This window comes from Petromyzon marinus, chromosome 78 (genome assembly GCF_048934315.1).
Source record: "Petromyzon marinus isolate PM22_M1 ecotype Great Lakes invasive population chromosome 78, UKy_Petmar_22M1.pri1.0, whole genome shotgun sequence".
Lineage (NCBI taxonomy): Eukaryota > Metazoa > Chordata > Hyperoartia > Petromyzontiformes > Petromyzontidae > Petromyzon > Petromyzon marinus.
Window position 1 is genome coordinate 1,096,090 of NC_133744.1, and position 22,027 is coordinate 1,118,116.

Genomic DNA, 22,027 nt, shown 5'->3' on the forward strand with positions numbered 1-22,027 from the left:
GCATGTGGGTAGTTTTCAGACTGTACACAATGCAAAAAGTAAAACAAATAGACTTTTGTATTTGGGGGGGGGGGGGGCGCAATAATTAATATATTTTGCACGGAAAGTGAGCTGTGACGTAACATCTGTGATGTCACCCGCATGCGGCAGCGTTACACAGTGTGCCTGCTGACGTCATGCATCCCCCCCACCCTCCGCGTAGGCCGTGTATTAATCCAAGACACGAATCCAAGTCTCGGGCGAAGCCGGGTAGTAAAGCTAGTCATGTAGATATTTATAGCAGCCAAATATCTAAACGCATGTTTCTAAATGTGGAGGGAAAAACTAGAGGAAAACCAAGAAAAAATTAGGCGACCACGCCTTCATATGCGCTGATGCAACGGTTTGCAACCAGCACTTTCCCCTACAGCATGTTAGAGGCTACACGGGAATTTTTCCGTGCTCGCCCTCCGGGCCCGCCCAATCCCCCCCCCCCCCCCAGAATTTGTCTGCTCGTCCTCTAAATGTTCTCACAGCACCACCGTACCCCACACCACCCCCCTCTCTATCTATCCCCCTTGCTCCTCCCCCCCTCTCTTAACTATATAGCCTCTTGTTAAAGCAGCCCTTTTGCCCATTTCAGCAATTGTTTCTTGCTGTGGTTGTCCCACCTGATGACGGACGCTTGTGTTGCACCCGAAAGTCGTGATTTAATTCATTTTATTTTATACCTACTACGTGACTTTACCGAAATAGCCAAAGAGTATAGTGCTAGGCGTGTTCAGGCTGCCATGGCTGAGGATAAGAGCTGAGATTAATTTAGAAATTGGTAGAGTACAATGAACCCTTAACTTTCGCGGTGGTTGAGAGAAAATGGGGCGAATAACAAATACGCGAAAATTAAACCTCATTAATATTGGTGCGTCTGTGCCCGTAGACCCCCTTTACAATAAATGGTTTGGGCTTTTCCAATATCCCCAACACCTGACCCTCACTTCGTAATTAGTATGTTTATAGGTGAGTTATTGTATGTATGTTGAACTTCTTTGGCACTGTCCTTAGACAGTTGTTGATTATTATTTGTGGAATATCGTAAATATGTTGTAAATGAATAAAATGTAGTCGCTCATGTGCTTTGGCTTTTATGACATCGGATTACCATTGTCAGCTCGCGTACCTCTGCATTACAAGAGCCTGACGATGTCTTTAGTGGATTACAAGACTCTACAACATAAATATTTTACCACTAGAACGCTGCCCTGATCTAAATCAATCCCGCTTTTTCTTTAAGTAATTTATGTATCTGATTATTCTCTTCAGAAAAAATGTTGGTAAGTTGGTACCTTACCTGAATTTTCAGCACATTTGTCTTTTTATAGTAGAATTGCGTATTTGCAACGATAATAGACATTTAGATTTTGTTAAACCGTTTTCCTCTTGTGTTTTATTACATTTATAGAAGAATAATGCACTATTGTCATTCGTTGAAAAGAAGAAGACTATGGTCGAAAAAATCCTGGAGAAGAACACATCAATATATGAAGAGTACAAAAAAGGTAAGCCTCGTGTGTAAACACTGGAATTAATGGACGTTGTCAATGGTAATCTGGTAGTAAGACTTCAAATAATAGGGAAAGAGTAAAAAAAAAGTGTTTTTTTTAATTGGTGCACCAAATAGCGCTTGCTAAAATGCTGATGAATATTCAATACAGATTAACTTGTTATTCATTCCACTATTACCCTGAACTACTATTTTCTGTGACAGCTGTAGGGTCCACAAACTATTCGTCACACCGGCAATCTTCCCATTTGTAGTTTAACCGAACTTTTTTGATAAGTTATGCAGAATAGTGTTCATTTGTTTCGTGCATGAGGAGTCACGTGACAAGTTATTCTATTTACTCACAGGTTATGCCCAACTAATTGGAGACATGCAATGCCCTCCTCTTGCGCGTATGTACTGTATGCGTTGACTGAACTGTCAGAATAACACTTTCCTTGAGAGTCAGGAATTGGAAATCCAGACGATGTCAGAATATCATTACCTCCATGCTCTTGTGGTTTGCTTGTCAGAAAACGTCAATTTTGGTGCGTCCGTCTTCTGACTCGATTCAAATAATCTGCAGGCAGCATTGAGGTTGCTTCTACAGGGCCTTAAGGGTGTCCCCTTTACATTGTCCATGCCTCAGCTCCATCCAGTAGAGTGGTAATTGTGACTGGTTGATGAATCATGAGTTTGGTTTCAGATCTGATGGCACAATCTTCGAACACCAGTTTCTTCAGACAAGCAAAGGCTTAAATTTGACATTTGTGGTGATGTTGGATATCTTTGCCAATGACAGTATTCTGTAAGAGATGACTTCCAGGGTACAGTTAATGCTTAGCGTTCTTCAGTCTCACTGTGAATCTGAATTTCTGGAGCTGGGGATCGCTTATTGAGAGCTTGCCAATAGTGGACCTTTGGCCTATGAGTCTTTACCTTCAATCCCCACTTTTCATATGCCTCGGTAAAGACATCGATGATTGCCTGAAGATTCACTTCCGAGTGAGCACACTACAGTATCATCAGCATACTGGAGCTCGATGACTAAAGTTTGGATGGTCTTCTGCATCAGAGTCGACTGAGGTTAAACAGCTTCCCATTAATGTAATAGTTTAGCGTTACACTGACTGGAAGCTTGTCATTGGACAGATGTAGCATCATGCTGAGGAATATAAAAATAGCGCTGGGGCAATAAGACAGCATTGCTTGACTCCTTGACCTCAATAGAGTTTGTGCTCGATACATTATTGAGAATCATCACTCGCATGTCGTTGTGATACAGGCAAAGAATGGTGATAACGCTAGTGGACATCCATACTTTAAAAGCATCCTCCACAACGATTATCGTTTGACAGAATCGAAGGATTTTATGAGGTCAAATTAGGGCATGCTGAGAGATTTATGTGCAACACATTAATCCTGCAGCTGGTGAGCAGTAAAGGTTGTGCCAGTTGTGCCTCTACCCAAACTAAGATTTTATGTAGAGTTCTTCAAAATGAGTCGGTTCAGGAGGCTTCTTGCAATGATATTTCCTGTGGCAGAAAGCAAAGAAATCAATCCATTATATCCAGAGTCTCTTTGAAGATTGTCATGCTCATGGCATACCTAAGGTCATCTGGGATTTCTTCATAATTCCAGATCCTCAAGATGACGGCAGGCAGCTGTGATGTGAGATCCTTTCCGCCTTTATTGAAAATTCAGTGGGGATTCCATCCACTCCAGATGACATGTTGTTCTTCATTTGCTTAACGGCTTTACACACCTCGTCGAATGATGGAGGAATTCTAAACTCGGGTTCAGAACACTCTCGTCCACAACAGCGTCTCAATTGAGGTTTTCAAAATGCTACGTCAAGCAAGCACTAATGGCTTGCCTCTTGTTCATCAGATGTCCTTCATTATCAGGTCTCAATGGGTTTGGCCCCTGAGGGCTCAGACCGTACATGATTGTTCTGGCACTGGAAAAAAATTGTGCATATTATGGATATTATTCGCTTTGGCTTTCCACTGTCTCTACTTCATATCAAGATTCCTCATTTGGACCTCTGCTTTGGCTTTGTTGGTAATGCAATTTATTTGGCCAGGACGTTGCCATTCTGCCAAGCATAAAAGACCTTCCACTTGTAATTTGTTCAACTCTTGGATCTCCCTGTTATTCTCATCAAACCTTTCTTGATATTTTCTGGTAGAGTATCCAAGGGTCTCTTCACAGGTGTTGATGAATAAGGTATTGATGATTCTATACGCACTGTTGACACTCTCCGACTGTTGTTAGTTGTAATTTGCCTGTTTACTTTTTTGAAGTACTGGTGAGAGGTCTCTTTTGATGGTGTATTTGAGCCCCTTGACCTTGACCTGCGAATCCACAGTTCGCATTGCTTTTGCCATAATTTGGGAGCCAGTTTTATGGACATGACCAAGTAGATGAGTCGGTGATCAGACCATCAGTCGTCAGCTCCTGGCATAGTTTAGGTGATGCCTTGTATGTATTGTGCTGCTTAACCTGTGTTGTTGGTTGATGTTCGTAAATTTAACTTTGTGTAGTGATCGTCCTACGCAATCCCTGGGACTAGAGAATGGGGCAGCGCTACTCGCCAAAGACCGAGAAGCGCCTATCAATCAGGAAGGGTGGAGTAAACACACGCTCTGATTGGTTAGGGCACGGGGATCAAGAAAATTGGCTGGGATGTTCAAAGGGAAAAGAGCAGAAAAGTTGGGTGACAGAGGAACGGTTAGATTAGGCGAGGGTACGAGATGATGATTGGTGGAGAGGGAGTGAGACAAGGGGCGGAGCGAAGAATAGGTTAAAAGGAGGATGGGCTCAGTGCGTTGCGAGAGAAAGCAAGCGAAGAAGGTGTGGATCTGTGCCGTGGAATAAAGGACCAGGTGGACAATAAGACAGCTACAGTCTTCTTTCACATGTAAAGTGACTGACTTGGATACGTAACTTCTTGAAGGCAATTCTTTAATTAAAACCCGAGCACACTGTTACACACTCTATGCTGTTGCACAATGCTCTGTCAGCCATTTGACACTGATGGCGATGATCTAAGACAGCCAAATACAGCTAGCAGCGCAATTATGAAGTGGACGACGACAGCAACAAAGGCACAAGACGATAGCGGCGAAGGTGACAGCAGCGGCGACGATGACGAGGAGATTTCACTCCAAACTATGGTCCTGATCCCCTGCTCGGGGTCCCCTTTTATTCTGTTAGCGTGGCCACGCTAAGCCTCGGCCATGCCACCCATCTGGAACCTACTCGCGGGTTCCTGGACTTACCTCATGTGCCACCTCTCTCGCTTATCACGTGACCTGCTGACAGACAGGGCTGCTGCAACCGCAGATCCCCTTCTCTGCCAGCAACCCGCGCTAAGCTACAGTGAGGGAAAAACAGTATTTGATCCACTGCTGATTTTGTACGTTTGCCCACTGACAAAGAAATGATAAGTCTATAATTTTAATGGTAGGTTTATTTGAATAGTGAGAGACAGAATAACAGCAAAAGAATCCAGAAAAACGCATGTCAAAAATGTTATAAATTGATTTGCATTTTGATGAGGGAAATAAGTATTTGACCCCCTCTCAATCAGAAAGATTTCTGGCTCCCAGGTGTCTTTTATACAGGTAACAAGCTGAGGTTAGGAGCCCACTCTCAAAGGGAGTGCTCCTAATCTCAGCTTGTTACCTGTATAAAAGACACCTGTCCACAGAAGCAATCAATCAATCAGATTCCAAACTCTCCACCATGGCCAAGACCAAAGAGCTCTCCAATGATGTCAGGGACAAGATTGTAGACCTACACAAGTCTGGAATGGGCTACAAGACCATTGCCAAGCACATTGGTGAGAAGGTGACAACAGTTGGTGCGATTATTCGCAAATGGAAGAAACAAAAGAACTGTCAATCTCCCTCGGCCTGGGGCTCCATGCAAGATCTCACCTCGCGGAGTTGCAATGATCATGAGAACGGTGAGGAATCAGCCCAGAACTACACGGGAGGATCTTTTCAATGATCTCAAGACAGCTGGGACCATAGTCACCAAGAAAACAATTGGTAACACTACGCCGTGAAGGACTGAAATCCTGCAGCGCCCGCAAAGTACCCCTGCTCAAGAAAGCACATACACATGCCCGTCTGAAGTTTGCCAATGAACATCTGAATGATTCCGAGGACAACTGGGTGAAAGTGTTGTGGTCAGATGAGACCAAAATGGAGCTTCTTCTTTGGTTCTTTCGGTAAAGTCACGTAGAATGAGAATAAAATAATAAATTGATAAAATAAAATAACACAATAATATTCTCACGACGTTTCGGCCACAACACAAGCGGCCTTCATCAGGTGAAGGGACGAGACTGTCTGGTAGGACAGGGCTGGAGTGAAAAAGCCACGCTCAGATCGCGACTTTTAAGCTGTGTGAGAAGAAACAAAGCGCCTTGACAAAGGAATTGGCATATAATTTAGCATTGAAATGGCTGAGTGATTAGCTTGTGACTGGTCACAGAAATGGCAATGTTAAAGTTAAAGCATACACATCCGCAGAGGCACCCCTTGACAAAGGAATTAGCATAGAATTTAGCATTGAAATAGCTAAGTTAAAGCATACACATCCGCAGAGGCACCCCTTGACAAAGGAATTAGCATAGAATTTAGCATTGAAATAGCTGAGTGATTAGCTTGTAACTGGTCACATAAATAGCTATGTTAAAGTCAGAGCATACACATTCACCGAGGCACCTAGTACAAATCAAACAGGATAATTTAGCATTGAAATAACTAGGCGAATTTAGCATTGAAATAACTGAGTGATTAGCTAGTGACTGGTCACAGAAATGGCTATGTTGAAGTCAAGGCCTACACATCTGAGCTATTCACAGTAACTGGGTTTACAATACAATATATAATGAATACTATATAGTGAACCAATAAAAAACTAAAATATAAATTACCTTAATGTTATCAATAAACTATATTCTCCAATCAGCTAAGCTAACAACAATAAGTCGTTATATATCACAATGCTATATGGCGAAAAAATGGGTGGATTCTTACCCTCAACTTTAGCAACACGGATAGCTACGGGCCCCGTTCAGACGGACGAGTTCATCCATGGTCGGAACAGAGGAGGGGGAGAGAGAGAGCTGCGAGGCGCTATTATACTCCATGTTGTAAACCATACCATTAACCGTGGTGTGAGAGGTATTAAGAGTCAATGCTGGCAAAAAAGCAGCGGTCTGAAGGTCATCGTAAAATACAATTAATTAAGAACGGAAATGGTTTAAAACATATTTCCAATGGTTACTAAGCCAGAATCCATCTTCTCGGTTGAAATTGTCTCTGTGCTTGTATATGTGAATGGCCTCATGAACGAACCTCTCATGGTAGCCGGTTGGTTTGCAAAGAACCTCCGTCTTGGAGAAGTCAATGTCATGTGAGCCCACTGAATTATAACAGTGATCTGCCACGGCAGAGGAGTTCGTTCTACCGTGTTTCAAGTCTGCCTTATGTTCGCGGATGCGGTCCGAGATATGTCGTTTGGTTTCTCCAATGTAGCTACTACCACAGAGGCACTTTAGTTTGTAAACGCCCGGGTACTGTATGTCTGGAACCACATATTTTAAAGACGGAACCAGATCACGGATTGTATGTACTGTGTTGAATCAGACCTGGATCTTGTGTTTATTCAGGATTTTGGAGATCTTTTTAGTGACCCCTGCAATGTAGGGTAAGGTGATGGTTTTGAGTGGCTCCACAAGAGGATCCTTCTTCATGACTGGAGTGATGGCTTTGCGGATTGTGTAGTCGGAGTAATCATTAGCCCTGAGAGCCTGGTGTACGTGCTTGAGTTCACTGGTAATGTGTTCCTGGTCGGAAATGCATTGGGCTGTATGGTATAGAGTCTTGATGAAGGAGTTCTTCTGGGATGAATGGTGGTGGGAATCCGGTTTCAAGTAAGCATCTGTATGGGTAGCTTCCCTGTAGACAGAGTGGCTCATTGAACCATCATGTCTCCTTTTAATTAAGACATCCAAAAAAGGTAGGTTGCCATCTTTTTCGACCTCCATGGTAAATCTGATGGCTGGGTGTATATGAATTGATGTGGTCGCGGAATTGGTCTAGAGCAGGCTGGCCATGTGGCCAGATGACTAAGGTGTCATCCACGTACCTCTTCCATAAGGTCGGGCGTAGAGTGGCAGTCTGGATGGCGTCAGTTTCAAATTTTTCCATGAATACGTTGGCTACAACCGGAGATAGGGGGGAGCCCATTGGGGTGCCCTCAGTTTGTTTGTAGAAAGTTCCATTCCAGGTGAAGTATGTTTTGGTTAAGCAATGTCTCACCAGGGGGGGGGTACATCAGTATGCATTCCTTGATGAACCAGGTCTTCAATGATAGCGATGGTGTCAGGTACCGGGACTTTGGTGAACAAGGACACCACATCAAAACTGACAAGCAGGTCGTCTGGGGACAGGGAAATGCCTTTGATTGTCGATACCAGGTGAGTAGAATTTAGTACCGCAGAGGTGGTTTTTTCCAGTGAAAGGTCGCAGTATATCAGCAAGAAAACGTGCCAGTTTATAGGTGGGGGAGTTGATAGTAGAGACGATGGGACGAAGGGGTGTATCTTCTTTGTGTATCTTTGGAAGGCCATATAATCTTGGTGGTCTGGCAGCAGAGGGTTTCAATGATAACTATTTGATCTCATCAATTAATGCTGTTGAATCAGAGATGATTTTGTTCGTTTTGGTAACCAGGCTGTTGGTTGGATCTCTTTTTATTTTTGTATAGCTGCCATCGTTGAGTAGTTCTTGAATTTTGTTGTTATATTCTGTTTTGTCCATGATGACAGTGGCATTGCCCTTGTCGGCTGAGAGGACGTCAATATCATCCCTCTTTTTTTAATTGAGATATTTCAAAACGTTCGTCTTTGCTGATGTTGCTGGGTAGCAACTTAGCGTTTTTGAGGGTTGCAGCAATTTCAGATCTTGCTACGTCTGCAGAGATGTGACTCAAGCCCTTGAGTGCAACGTCGACATGGGCAATGATATCATTAACCGGTAAGTTTCTCGGTGTGACAGCAAAGTTTAGACCTTTAACTAAAACGGATTTCAGACCATCAGAAATGGAAATGTTACTGCGATTAATTACGACTTTGTTGACGTCTATCTTTTCGGTGTGTGGATCCGATTTTTTGCTGGAGAGGTGATTGAATTTGGAAATCAAATTGTCCCTACATTTGGTCGACATAGTGGCAGCCGAAGAGGTAGTCATATTGTCTACATGTTCCCAATCCGATGTAGACATTGTTGCTGTCAATGTTAAGTGTGATTTGTAGAGTGTCTTGTCTAACTGATCGAGTTCGGTGCGTGTAAGTCTGATTTTTTCCGAGATAAGAGCGAAGCTAGTTCTAGCTAGAATTCGTTTTGCATTGAGAGAAGTTGCAACAGCAGAGGTTAGTGTAAAAATGGTTGGTATTACCTTAGAGTCGCGGCATCTCTTCAGAAAGGTGAGAGACTCGATTAGTTGAGCCTTCTTATCCCGGAGTCTGTTGAATCATCTTAATGTTGTGTGGAATCCCTCCCCGTAGAGGCGGTTAAATTTCGATTTAAAGCTTTCGTGACTGCAAGGATTAATCTTCTTTGGTTCTTTCGGTAAAGTCACGTAGAATGAGAATAAAATAATAAATTGATAAAATAAAATAACACAATAATATTCTCACGACTTTTCGGCCACAACACAAGCGGCCTTCATCAGGTGAAGGGACGAGACTGTCTGGTAGGACAGCGCTGGAGTGAAAAAGCCAAGCTCAGATCACGACCTTTAAGCTGTGTGAGAAGAAACAAAGCGCCTTGACAAAGGAATTAGCATATAATTTAGCATTGAAATGGCTGAGTGATTAGCTTGTGACTGGTCACAGAAATGGCTATGTTAAAGTTAAAGCATACACATCCCCAGAGGCACCCCTTGACAAAGGAATTAGCATAGAATTTAGCATTGAAATAGCTAAGTTAAAGCATACACATCCGCAGAGGCACCCCTTGACAAAGGAATTAGCATTGAAATAGCTGAGTGATTCGCTTGTAACTGGGCACAGAAATAGCTATGTTAAAGTCAGAGCATACACATTCACCGAGGCACCTAGTACAAACCAGACAGGAGAATTTAGCATTGAAATAACTAGGCGAATTTAGCATTGAAATAACTGAGTGATTAGCTAGTGACTGGTCACAGAAATGGCTATGTTGAAGTCAAGGCCTACACATCTGAGCTATTCACCGTAACTGGGTATACAATACAATATATAATGAATACTATATAGTGAACCAATAAAAAAACTAAAATATAAATTACCTTAATGTTATCAATAAACTCTATATTCTCCAATCAGCTAAGCTACCAACAATAAGTCGTTATATCACAATGCTATATGGCGAAAAAATGGGTGGATTCTTACCCTCAACTTTAGCAACACGGATAGCTACGGGTCCCGTTCAGACGGACGAGTTCGTCCATGGTCGGAACAGAGGAGGGGGAGAGAGACAGCTGCGAAGCCCTAGTATACTCCATGTTGTAAACCATACCATTAACCGTGGTGTGAGAGGTATTAAGAGTCAATGCTGGCGAAAGAGCTGCGGTCTGAAGGTCATCGTAAAATACAATTAATTAAGAACGGAAATGGTTTAAAACATCTTTCCAATGGTTACTAAGCCAGAATCCATCTTCTCGGTTGAAATTGTCTCTGTGCTTGTATATGTAAATGGCCTCATGAACGAATCTCTCATGGTAGCCGGTTGGTTTGCAAAGAACCTCCGTCTTGGAGAAGTCAATGTCATGTGAGCCCACTGAATTATAACAGTGATCTGCCACGGCAGAGGAGTTCGTTTTACCGTGTTTCAAGTCTGCTTTATGTTCGCGGATGCGGTCCGAGATATGTCGTTTAGTTTCTCCAATGTAGCTACTGCCACAGAGGCACTTTAGTTTGTAAACGTCCGGGTACTGTATGTCTGGAGCAGCATCTTTTACAGATGGAAATAAATCACGGATTTTATGTACTTTGATGAATCGGACCTGGATCTTGTGTTTATTCAGGATTTTGGAGATCTTTTTAGTGACCCCTGCAATGTAGGGTAAGGTGATGGTTTTGAGTGGCTCCACAAGAGGATCCTTCTTCATGGCTGGAGTGATGGCTTTGCGGATTGCAAAACGAATTCTAGCTAGAACTAGCTTCGCTCTTATCTTGGAAAAAATCAGACTTACACGCACCGAACTCGATCAGTTAGACAAGACACTCTACAAATCACACTTAACATTGACAGCAACAATGTCTACATCGGATTGGGAACATGTAGACAATATGACTACCTCTTCGGCTGCCACTATGTCGACCAAATGTAGGGACAATTTGATTTCCAAATTCAATCACCTCTCCAGCAAAAAATCGGATCCACACACCAAATAGATAGACGTCAACAAAGTCGTAATTAATCGCAGTAACAGTTCCATTTCTGATGGTCTGAAATCCGTTTTAGCTAAAGGTCTAAACTTTGCTGTCACACCGAAACACTTACCGGTTAATGATATCATTGCCCATGTCGACGTTGCACTCAAGGGCTTGAGTCACATCTCTGCAGACGTAGCAAGATCTGAAATCGCTCCAACCCTCAAAAACGCTAAGTTGCCACCCAGCAACATCAGCAAAGACTAACGTTTTGAATTATCTCAATTAAAAAAGAGGGATGATATTGTCGTCCCTCTGCCACAGAGCCACTTTAGTTTGTCAACGTCCGGGTACTGTATATCTGGAACGGCATCTTTTACAGATGGAAATAAATCACGGATTTTATGTACTTTGATGAATCAGACCTGGATCTTGTGTTTATTCAGGATTTTGGAGATCTTTTTAGTGACCCCTGCAATGTAGGGTAAGGTGATGGTTTTGAGTGGCTCCACAAGAGGATCCTTCTTCATGACTTGAGTGATGGCTTTGCGGATTGCAAAACGAATTCTAGCTAGAACTAGCTTCGCTCTTATCTCGGAAAAAATCAGACTTACACGCACCGGACTCGATCAGTTAGACAAGACACTCTACAAATCACACTTAACATTGACAGCAACAATGTCTACATCGGATTGGGAACATGTAGACAATATGACTACCTCTTCGGCTGCCACTAAGTCGACCAAATGTAGGGACAATTTGATTTCCAAATTCAATCACCTCTCCAGCAAAAAATCGGATCCACACACCGAAAAGATAGACGTCAACAAAGTCGTAATTAATCGCAGTAACAGTTCCATTTCTGATGGTCTGAAATCCGTTTTAGCTAAAGGTCTAAACTTTGCTGTCACACCGAGACACTTACCGGTTAATGATATTATTGCCCATGTCGACGTTGCACTCAAGGGCTTGAGTCACATCTCTGCAGACGTAGCAAGATCTGAAATCGCTGCAACCCTCAAAAACGCTAAGTTGCCACCCAGCAACATCAGCAAAGACGAACGTTTTGAATGATCTCAATTAAAAAGAGGGATGATATTGACGTCCTCTCAGCCGACAAGGGCAATGGCACTGTCATCATGGACAAAACAGAATATAACAACAAAATTCAAGAACTACTCAACGATGGCAGCTATACAAAAATAAAAAGAGATCCCACCAACAGTCTGGTTACCAAAACGAACAAAATCATCTCTGATTCAACAGCATTAATTGATGAGATCAAACAGTTCTCGTTGAAACCCTCTGCTGCCAGACCACCAAGATTATATAACCTTCCAAAGATACACAAAGAAGATACACCCCTTCGTCCTATCGTCTCTACTATCAACTCCCCCACCTATAAACTGGCACGTTTTCTTGCTGATATACTGCGACCATTCACTGGAAAAAACACCTCTCCGGTACTAAATTCTACTCACCTGGTATCGACAATCAAAGGCATTTCCCTGTCCCCAGACGACCTGCTTGTCAGTTTTGATGTGGTGTCCTTGTTCACCAAAGTCCCGGTACCTGACACCATCGCTATCATTGAAGAACTGGTTCATCAAGGACTGCATACTGATGTACCCCCCCCTGGTGAGACATTGCTTAACCAACACATACTTCACCTGGAATGGAACTTTCTAGAAACAAACTGAGGGCACCCCAATGGGCTCCCCCCTATCTCCGGTTGTAGCCAACGTATTAATGGAAAAAATTGAAACTGACGCCATCCAGACTGCCACTCTACGCCCGACCTTATGGAAGAGGTACGTGGATGACACCTTTGTCATCTGGCCACATGGCCAGCCTGCTCTAGACCAATTCTGCGACCACATCAATTCATATACACCCAGCCATCAGATTTACCATGGAGGTGGAAAAAGATGGCAAACTACCCTTTTTGGATGTCTTAATTAAAAGGAGACATGATGATTCAATGAGCCACTCTGTCTACAGGAACGCTACCCATACAGATGTTTACTTGAAACCGGATTCCCACCACCAACCATCCCAGAAGAACTCCCTCATCAAGACTCTATACCATAGAGCCCAATGCATTTCCGACCAGGAACACATTATCAGTGAACTCAAGCAGGTACACCAGGCTCGCAGGGCTAATGGTTACTCCAACTACACAATCCGCAAAGCTATCACTCCAGTCATGAACAAGGATCCTCTTGTGGAGCCAATCAAAACCATCACCTTACCCTACATTTCAGGGGTCACTAAAAAGATCTCCAAAATCCCGAATAAACACAAGATCCAGGTCCGATTCAACACAGTACATAAAATCCGTGATTTAGTTCCATCTGTAAAAGATGCTGTTCCAGACATACAGTACCCGGGCGTTTACAAACTAAAGTGCCTCTGTGGTAGTAGCTACATTGGAGAAACCAAACGACATATCTCGGACCGCATCCGCGAACATAAAGCAAACTTGAAACACGGTAGAACGAACTCCTCTGCCATGGCAGATCACTGTTATAATTCAGTGGGCTCACATGACATTGACTTCTCCAAGACGGAGGTTCTTTGCAAACCAACCGGCTACCATGAGAGATTCGTTCATGAGGCCATTCACATATACAAGCACAGAGACAATTTCAATTCTCCTCTTTGATTTGTACTAGGTGCCTCGGTGAATGTGTATGCTCTGACTTTGACATAGCTATTTCTGTGACCAGTTACAAGCAATTCACTCAGCTATTTCAATGCTAAATTCTATGCTAATTCCTTTGTCAAGGGGTGCCTCTGCGGATGTGTATGCTTTAACTTTAAAATATCCATTTCTGTGACCAGTCACAAGCTAATCACTCAACCATTTCAATGCTAAATTATATGCTAATTCCTTTGTCAAGGCGCTTTGTTTCTTCTGACACAGCTTAAAGGTCGTGATCTGAACGTGGCTTTTTTCACTCCAGCGCTGTCCTACCAGACAGTCTCGTCCCTTCACCTGATGAAGGCCGCTTGTGTTGTGGCCGAAACGTCGTGAGAATATTATTGTGTTATTTTATTTTATCAATTTATTATTTTATTCTCATTCTACGTGACTTTACCGAAAGAACCAAAGAAGATTAATCCTTGCAGTCACGAAAGCTTTAAATCTAAAAATCAAAATGGAGCTCTTTGGCATCAACTCAACTCACCGTGTTTGGAGGACGAGGAATGCTGCCTATGACCCCAAGAACACCATCACCACCGTCAAACATGGAGGTTGAAACATTATGCTTTGGGGGTGTTTTCTGCTAAGGGGACAGGACAACTTCACCGCATCAAAGGGACGATGGACGGGGCCATGTAAAGTCAAATCTTGGGTGAGAACCTCCTTCCCTCAGCCAGGGCATTGAAAATGGGTCGTGGATGGGTATTCCAGCATGACAATGACCCAAAACACACGGCCAAGGAAACAAAGGAGTGGCTCAAGAAGAAGCACATTAAGGTCCTGGAGTGGCCTAGCCAGTCTCCAGACCTTAATCCCATAGAAAATATGTGGAGGGAGCTGAAGGTTCGAGTTGCCAAACGTCAGCCTCGAAACCATAATGATTTGGAGAAGATCTGCAAAGAGGAATGGGACAAAATCCCTCTTGAGATGTGTGCAAACCTGGTGACCAACTACAAAAAACGTCTGACCTCTGTGATTGCCAACAAGGGTTTTGCCACCAAGCACTAAGTCATGTTTTGCAGAGGGGTCAAATACTTATTTCCCTCATTAAAATGCAAATCACTTTATAACATTTTTGAAATGCGTTTTTCTGGATTTTTTTGTTGTCTCTCACTGTTCAAATAAACCTACCATTAAAGTTATAGACTGATAATTTCTTTGTCAGTGGGCAAACGTACAAAATCAACAGGGGATCAAATAATTTTTCCCTCACTGTACATAGTGACCCATTCTATATCATTACACCCTATTCAGGCATAAGAATAGCCTTCAGACCTCCTGGTGCCACCCTCGATCATACCAATGGCATTTACTGAACTACATGATTGTTAGGAAGCTTGACAGCACAGAAGTCTGCATCACTTTCCCATTATCAATGCAGACAATTGATGGACTGATCACAGACTAATTCGATCAGGTCATCGTCTAAAATGAGTATTAGCCAATTGGGTTTACCTGTGCCAAAATAAATCTCACCTAACCTAAGTTCTAAGTGCTCAATCTCATCAACATCTTTATTGATCTGTACTGTAACCCTGAATCCAGAGAGTATACTGCAGCTTTTGGACTTTGACATTTTATCATTATTTCGTTCAGTGGAGTGTTAATCAACAACAGTGCATTCTTCCTGCTGGGAGTTGTGGATTAGAAATCTGAGTACTCGACTTTCCTGACTTACAATTCTCAAACAGTATGTTATAGAAATACAATGTAACCATATATTATCAGGAAACACAAATATGAAACTATCGTGAAAAAAATATTCATTTATAGAAGGGAGAGTTTATTGTATACTGTACATATGTAGTGACGTATATTGAGTCAGAATGGCGTTAAAGTGCCAGCTACTGAGAGAAGAGAGGAACTGTGCATGTTAGAGTCTCTCTGGCATCAGAGGGTGTATGGCATGGAAGGGGACTCTAGGGGGTATGGTCTGGGTGACAGTCAGAGAGAGGGCACTGCAGGACGTAACAGCCTGGGTGAACCCGAGAAGGCACATGACCAGGAGAGCGTAGCGAGGGGGGCCAAAAGGTAGCGAGAGGGACACGTGATGTGTGGCCAGAACCTTCTGGTAAGGTCCAGAATGGGGCGTGGCCAAGAGCAGAGCCAGGCCATGCTCAGGGGCATTAAAGGAAGGTCCCGAGAAGCGATCTGGCCTGTCTTCTGGAATGGAACCCGTCGGTGCTATGTCTCTTTGATCCTTGGTCCTCGGTCTTTGGTCTTTATGCTCGGCATCGTGGGTCAGGGAGTGTGTTACTGACTGATCCGGTTATGTGGTTACCCCGTTGTGGTCTAGTTACTTATGGTGGTTATCACCTATGTCGTTATCCTGTACGTTTATGCAGTTACCCCGTTGTGGTCTTAGAATTAACGTGTTGCCTCCACTACACATAGTTTATTGCGTGTGATTGCTGACTGACTGGGGTATTTGCATGACAAGGCAAATGAGGAAGTTTCGGTCGATACAACTGACTTTTTCTATTAGTGTTGTGCTCTCAGGATAGACCCTCAGATTAACTTAGACTGTGAGGTTATCAAAAAGTGGGCATTGCTGATGTAGGGAGGAGCTTCCAGCTCGCCACGTTTCTCGGTTGAGCCAAACATGTTTTAGTGATATTAATACCTTCCAACTCCTCTGTTATTAATTCTACTAATGTATTAAATTATTGTGTTTTTAATCTTAATCTAAACCTTTCATTCAGACAATGAAGAGCTGAAAAAACAATTAACTCAGGAGAAGGAAAAATGCAATGAGAAACAGTCAAAAATCACCACGCTGGAAGAACAAGTAAAGGTGAGATTAATATTTCTCTGGAAAGGTTGATGGACGAAATTTTAGTTTTTATACAAAAATGTGGACTCAAAATTAAGTTCTGATTGTGTATGTTAACACCCATAAAGTTTAATTGTAACCCATGAAGAGTTTGTAGAAAGTGTTTTAATGCTTTCCAACTTAGGCTGAAAGCATTCATGCATTTGCTTTGTCCGACTAAATTAAATGGGAATACAATAACTTGTAAAGGCGATCCAATATGACTTACATTACAGTCTAACATTGTGTTTTTATTGGGACTTAGTCTGTAGAAACAAGCAACATAGATCAAAGGCTTTCCCAAAACCTCTAGTTAAAACAAGTTCTAAAACTATTTGCCTCGGAATCTGTGACCCTCATGTTGATGTCATCTTGTGAAGTCACATGCCATGTCCTGTTTGACATGATTTAAATGTATGACCTAAAACACAACTTATTTATTGATAATTACTCATGAAGTTGAAACTCCCCTCACTGAGGCTATCGAATCGTGTAGCCAGTGCCACATAATTTGAGTACACAAACTTACAGAATGAGGTTGGGGCATATAAATTGAAAAATGTGATTAATGCACGGTGTAAGGTGTACTGATTTGTTCGGCCACGTCTACATGCATCTCTAAGTTGCTGAGCATATTCCATCGTAGCCATTGCGTTATGATGAGTGTGAGGAAGCGAGACTTTCCGAAAACTCTATCTACAACTGGTATTATGATGTTGCATGCTGGAAAACTTGGGTTTGTGACAGGTGCACATTGGGTATATGGGTTGTTTGTACATATTCACAATGTTAAGCTGATAATTTGCACAGGTATGGTGGTTGTCTGTCATATTACTGTTGGTGGCAGGTTGGTGAAATTGGTGATGTCCTGTCTTTGCTAGATAGCCAGAACATCTTTTTTTCGATTTAAAGCTTTCATGACTGCAGGGATTCATATTCTTGGTTCTTTCGGTAAAGTCACGTAGAAGGGAAATAATGAAATAATAAAAATAAAACTTAAAATAAAATTCTCACGACGTTTCGGCCACAACGCAAGCCGCCGTCCTCAGGTGAAGAACAGAGCTGTCGGAAAGACAGCGTCCTAATGAACACTGCTAAGCTTGGCAGCGTATTTTAAGCTGGGTGGGAGGAGGAGAGCGCCTTGATAAAGGATTTTCCATATCAACAGAGGAATTTAGCATATTGATGACAAATGCAGATATGGGGTTAGTCACTCTTTGTGGAATGTATAGGTGGTGGGGGGTCTCAAAGTCATATTATGCTCGTGTATTAAGTAGGATTAGCAATAATAAAGGGAGATAAATTGTAATAATAAATAACTGCATATCAAGCTAGTGCAGTGGAAAACAAAAAATAACTTTCTAAAGAACTGCAAATACCCTACTACCATACAATAAACCGATGTGAAAAAAATAAATATAAACGACATCAATATAATCAATATACTTCCCAATAAGCTGAGCTATTAACTTTAAGTAACTGGGTATATTCTACACCATATGACTACCATATAGTAAACTGATAAAAAAACTAAAATATGAACTACATCAATACAATCAATAAACTCAATATACTCTCCAATTAGCTGAGTTACTAACAATAAGTCATTATATATTACAATTCTATGTCGAAAAAAGTGGCGGATTTTTTTTCCTTAACGTTAGCGCCACGGAAAGCGGCGAGTGTTGTTCAGACGGACGAGTCCATCTATGCTCGGAACGGAGGGGGGAGAGAAACAACCACGATGCGCTCCTGTGCTGCGTTACAACTATGTTATAAACTAGACTACTATACATTACAATGGTATACCTTCCAATCTAAACTACATTGTATAATATCGTATACACAGCCCAATGTAAGCTCTAACATTATGCATTATATTGAAATGCCTCCAACTAAACTTTTTTCTACATCACACGACTATACACCGTAATATACACTGCCATAGACAAACCCCAACATTGAATTGTACAATGCGTTACTATACACTACCCTATACTTTAGACTGTAAAATATTAGACTTGTAATATAACACTATGTATTATTCTACCAACACTGCTGTATACCATACTGCTGTATATTCACTATACAATTACGATACTATATATTGCCTTATGAATTATGTTAAACATTACACTGTTATACTATTTTATTATTTACCTTAGACTATACATTGTCATATTTTGCTATGTATTATTCAACGAACCCTACTGTATACCACACTGCTGTATATTCACTATACAATTACGATACTATATATTGCCTCATACATGCTTATTCTTTGTTTTTTTCGGTAAAGTTACGTAGAAATAAGAAATGATAAAATTACATAGTGTACGACGTTTCGATTGCAACACAAGCAATAATCATCAGGTACAGAAAAGCTAAATTTACGAGAAAGAGGAGACACATAACCGCAGATATATATACAGATACAACAGCGGATACAGAGAGAGAGAAATGTGGGAGCACACTAAATCAAACAAGGTTTAGCAAAATTTGGAAACCATATAACGCAACACAGACGGTCGGTCAAAACACAATTAAGGCAAGGTCTGGTTGATTACGTTATTTCAAAGATTGCTAAATTGCAAGTTAAGTGTGAAATTAAAAATTTAAAAAATATACAGACCGCATACACATATATAGACATCCAAGCAGAACAAGTTAGCACAGAGACGCATGGAGAGAGACAAGCACACAGTGAAGCATCATCTCTGTGTCAAGGTCTTAAATAGACAGAGAGGGTGGGGCTGAGATGTAATGGGACACAAATTAGCATGCGGCACGAGGGCCAAGGGAGAAACTATACACCCAGCCATCAGATTTACCATGGAAGTCGAAAAAGATGGCAAGCTACCTTTTTTGAATGTCCTAATAAAAAAGAGACCTGATGGTTCAATGAGCCACTCTGTCTAAAGGAAAGCTACCCATACGGATGCTTATCTGAAACCGGATTCCCACCACCATCCATCACAGAAGAATTCTCTCATCAAGACTCTGTACCATAGAGCCCAATGCATATCCGACCAGGAATACATAGGCAGTGAACTCAAGCACGTACACCAAGCTCTTAAGGCTAATGGTTACTCCGACTATACAATCCGCAAAGCTATCACTCAAACCATGAAGAAGGACCCTCTTGAGGAGCCTATCAAAACCATCACTTTACCCTACATTGTGGGGATCACAAAACAGATCTCCAAAATCTTGAATAAACACAAGATCCAGGTCCGTTTCAACACATTACATAAAATCCGTGATCTGGTTCCGTCTGTAAAATATGTGATTCCGGACATACAGTACCCTGGTGTCTACAAACTAAGTTGCCTCTGTGGTAGTAGTTACATTGGAGAAACCAAACGCCATGTCTCGGACCGTATTCGTGAACACAAAGCAGACCTTAAACACGGTAGGATCAACACCTCGGCCGTGGAAGATCATTGTTATAATTCAGTAGGCTCACATGACATTGACTTTTCCAAGACAGAGGTTATTTGTAAGCCATCTGGCTACCATGAGAGAGTCGTTCATGAGGCTATCCACATATACAAGCACAGAGACAATTTCAACCGAGAAGATGGATTCTGGCTTAGCAATCATTGGAAAGATTTGATCAACCATTTCAGGTCAAAATTGATTGTTCACGCTTACAGTGGCTTTCAGACAGCATACATTAATTTTTCGTCTCCCCCCTCCTCTTTTCAGAATATAGATGGACTAGTCCTTCTAAATAAACTGCCAGATCGCTGCGCGTGACGCTGACGTTTTTATAAATAAATACACCGTTCAAAAATAAATAAATTAATGCAAACCGACACACCTGATGACGACCGTTTGTGTTATGGTCGAAACTTCGTGAGAATTTTTATTGTTATATATATTTTATTATTTTATTGTTTCCCTTCAACGTGACTTTACCGAAAGAGCTAAAAATATGAATTACTGCAGTCACGAAAGCTTTAAATCAAAACCAAAGGCTATGTTAACATTGGTGCACAGACAACACTATTCCGTGCTCAACTGTCGTGAGACTGGGTGTCTAGATTGGGTGCCACTCTCTCAAAAAATGTTGTTTTAATGTAATAATTATCCGATTCATGTTTTCATGTTTATCTCCAGGCTGAGCGTGAGAAGGGTGAAGAGAAGGCAAAACAATCTGAGGTAAAACACACACTTCACTACCCAGTCAGCGACATGTATTTTATTGAAGGTCAATCTGATAACTGTGCAGTAATCATTAATAGTGCATATATATTTGCATGCCAATATATGTGTAGTGCCGTGAATTCACTTTGCATGCCAATATATGTGTAGTGCCGTGAATTCACTCGGATGACAACCGTCTCTTTTTCCGCCGTCACTTTTATTCCATCGTTCCGTACACACAGTAATTATCTTCGCACTCCTCCAACACACTCCGATTCACTTCAGCATCGTCCGTGTATCCCCTTCCACACACAGTGTTTCTTCCTCTATCTCTTAACACAGTGTCCTGTCTGTCTATTCACACACAGTGACTCCATCTATCTATTCACACACAGTGACTCCATCTATCTCCGCTAACGCTAACTCTCCCTATCGCTATTTACTGTCTTTGGGGTTCGGCTCTCCATCTATTCTTCCCTAACATTGCCAGCTGTCCTCTTTGTATCTCTCCACCTCTCGCCAACAACTGCCCAGCAACAACTCTCTCTCCGTTCAAACCACCTCGCGTTTTATCCCCTTTCGCATTAGCCTTAATTAATTGCCACGTGGCTCGCTGGCCGTTTTCCGCCAGCTCGCACCTGTCCCCTCTATCAGACATCGAGACGCCACCACTTAACACTAACAGCCTCTCGACCAATCACAGCCCTCGTGCCACGACTCCCTTAATTACTTCGGGTTGTTTACGCCACCCGTGACTCGACCACCTGTTCGACCTCTTGTGACCCGTTCTCCTTGTCTGTCTGTATGTACTGTATGTGGCCAATTCCTATGCGTATTGTTTACTCCACTACATATGCATTTAATTGAAGATGTATGGAGATTAAAGGTCTGTGCAGGCATTGTGGCTAATTCTGCTCGACCAAAGTCCTAAACCAACGACCACATCATCTGCTCTCAGTGGATGCCTTCTGCATTCTGTTGTTTGTAAACGTCCCATTAAATTATTCACTTACATACTTACTTGGCATTCTTCAGTTATTTGGTCTCACGCAGCATGTTCAAGTCCCTACATATTCCTTCGGAAATACTCTGGAAGAAATGTGCTCCAATGGCTCACAGTGAGCGACTTTTCTGTTATTGATGCAGGCCCTTCTGATCACTGTGCAGTAATCTTCACAATGCCCTTATCTGGCTCTTTTTCTCCATATCAATGCTAGATTTCTTTCCATATGCTAAACTCCATGAGTTACCAATTACTAAAACCTTTGCCATTTCATGCCTGTTTCAGGAGACTACTTTGTTATCCAATGCATCTCTTTTACACATTTAAATCACTTACCTCCTCTCAATATTTAACCGATTTTTACCAATAAGCTCTCCCCATGCCAAAATAATCGTTCG

The 22,027-nt window shown here is 42.0% G+C and overlaps 1 protein-coding gene and 1 long non-coding RNA gene across 2 annotated transcripts in view; one reads left to right on the forward strand and one right to left on the reverse strand.

Moving 5' to 3' along the window:
* The window catches only part of LOC142907390 (uncharacterized), a 366,512-nt gene that overhangs the window by 291,242 nt on the left and 53,243 nt on the right, over positions 1 to 22,027 (reverse strand). The window lies entirely within an intron of this gene.
* Positions 1,437 to 21,299, forward strand: LOC142907353 (uncharacterized). The gene is made up of 3 exons (XR_012930957.1): positions 1,437 to 1,535; positions 16,368 to 16,459; positions 20,600 to 21,299. It is a non-coding gene; the product is annotated as an uncharacterized LOC142907353 (long non-coding RNA).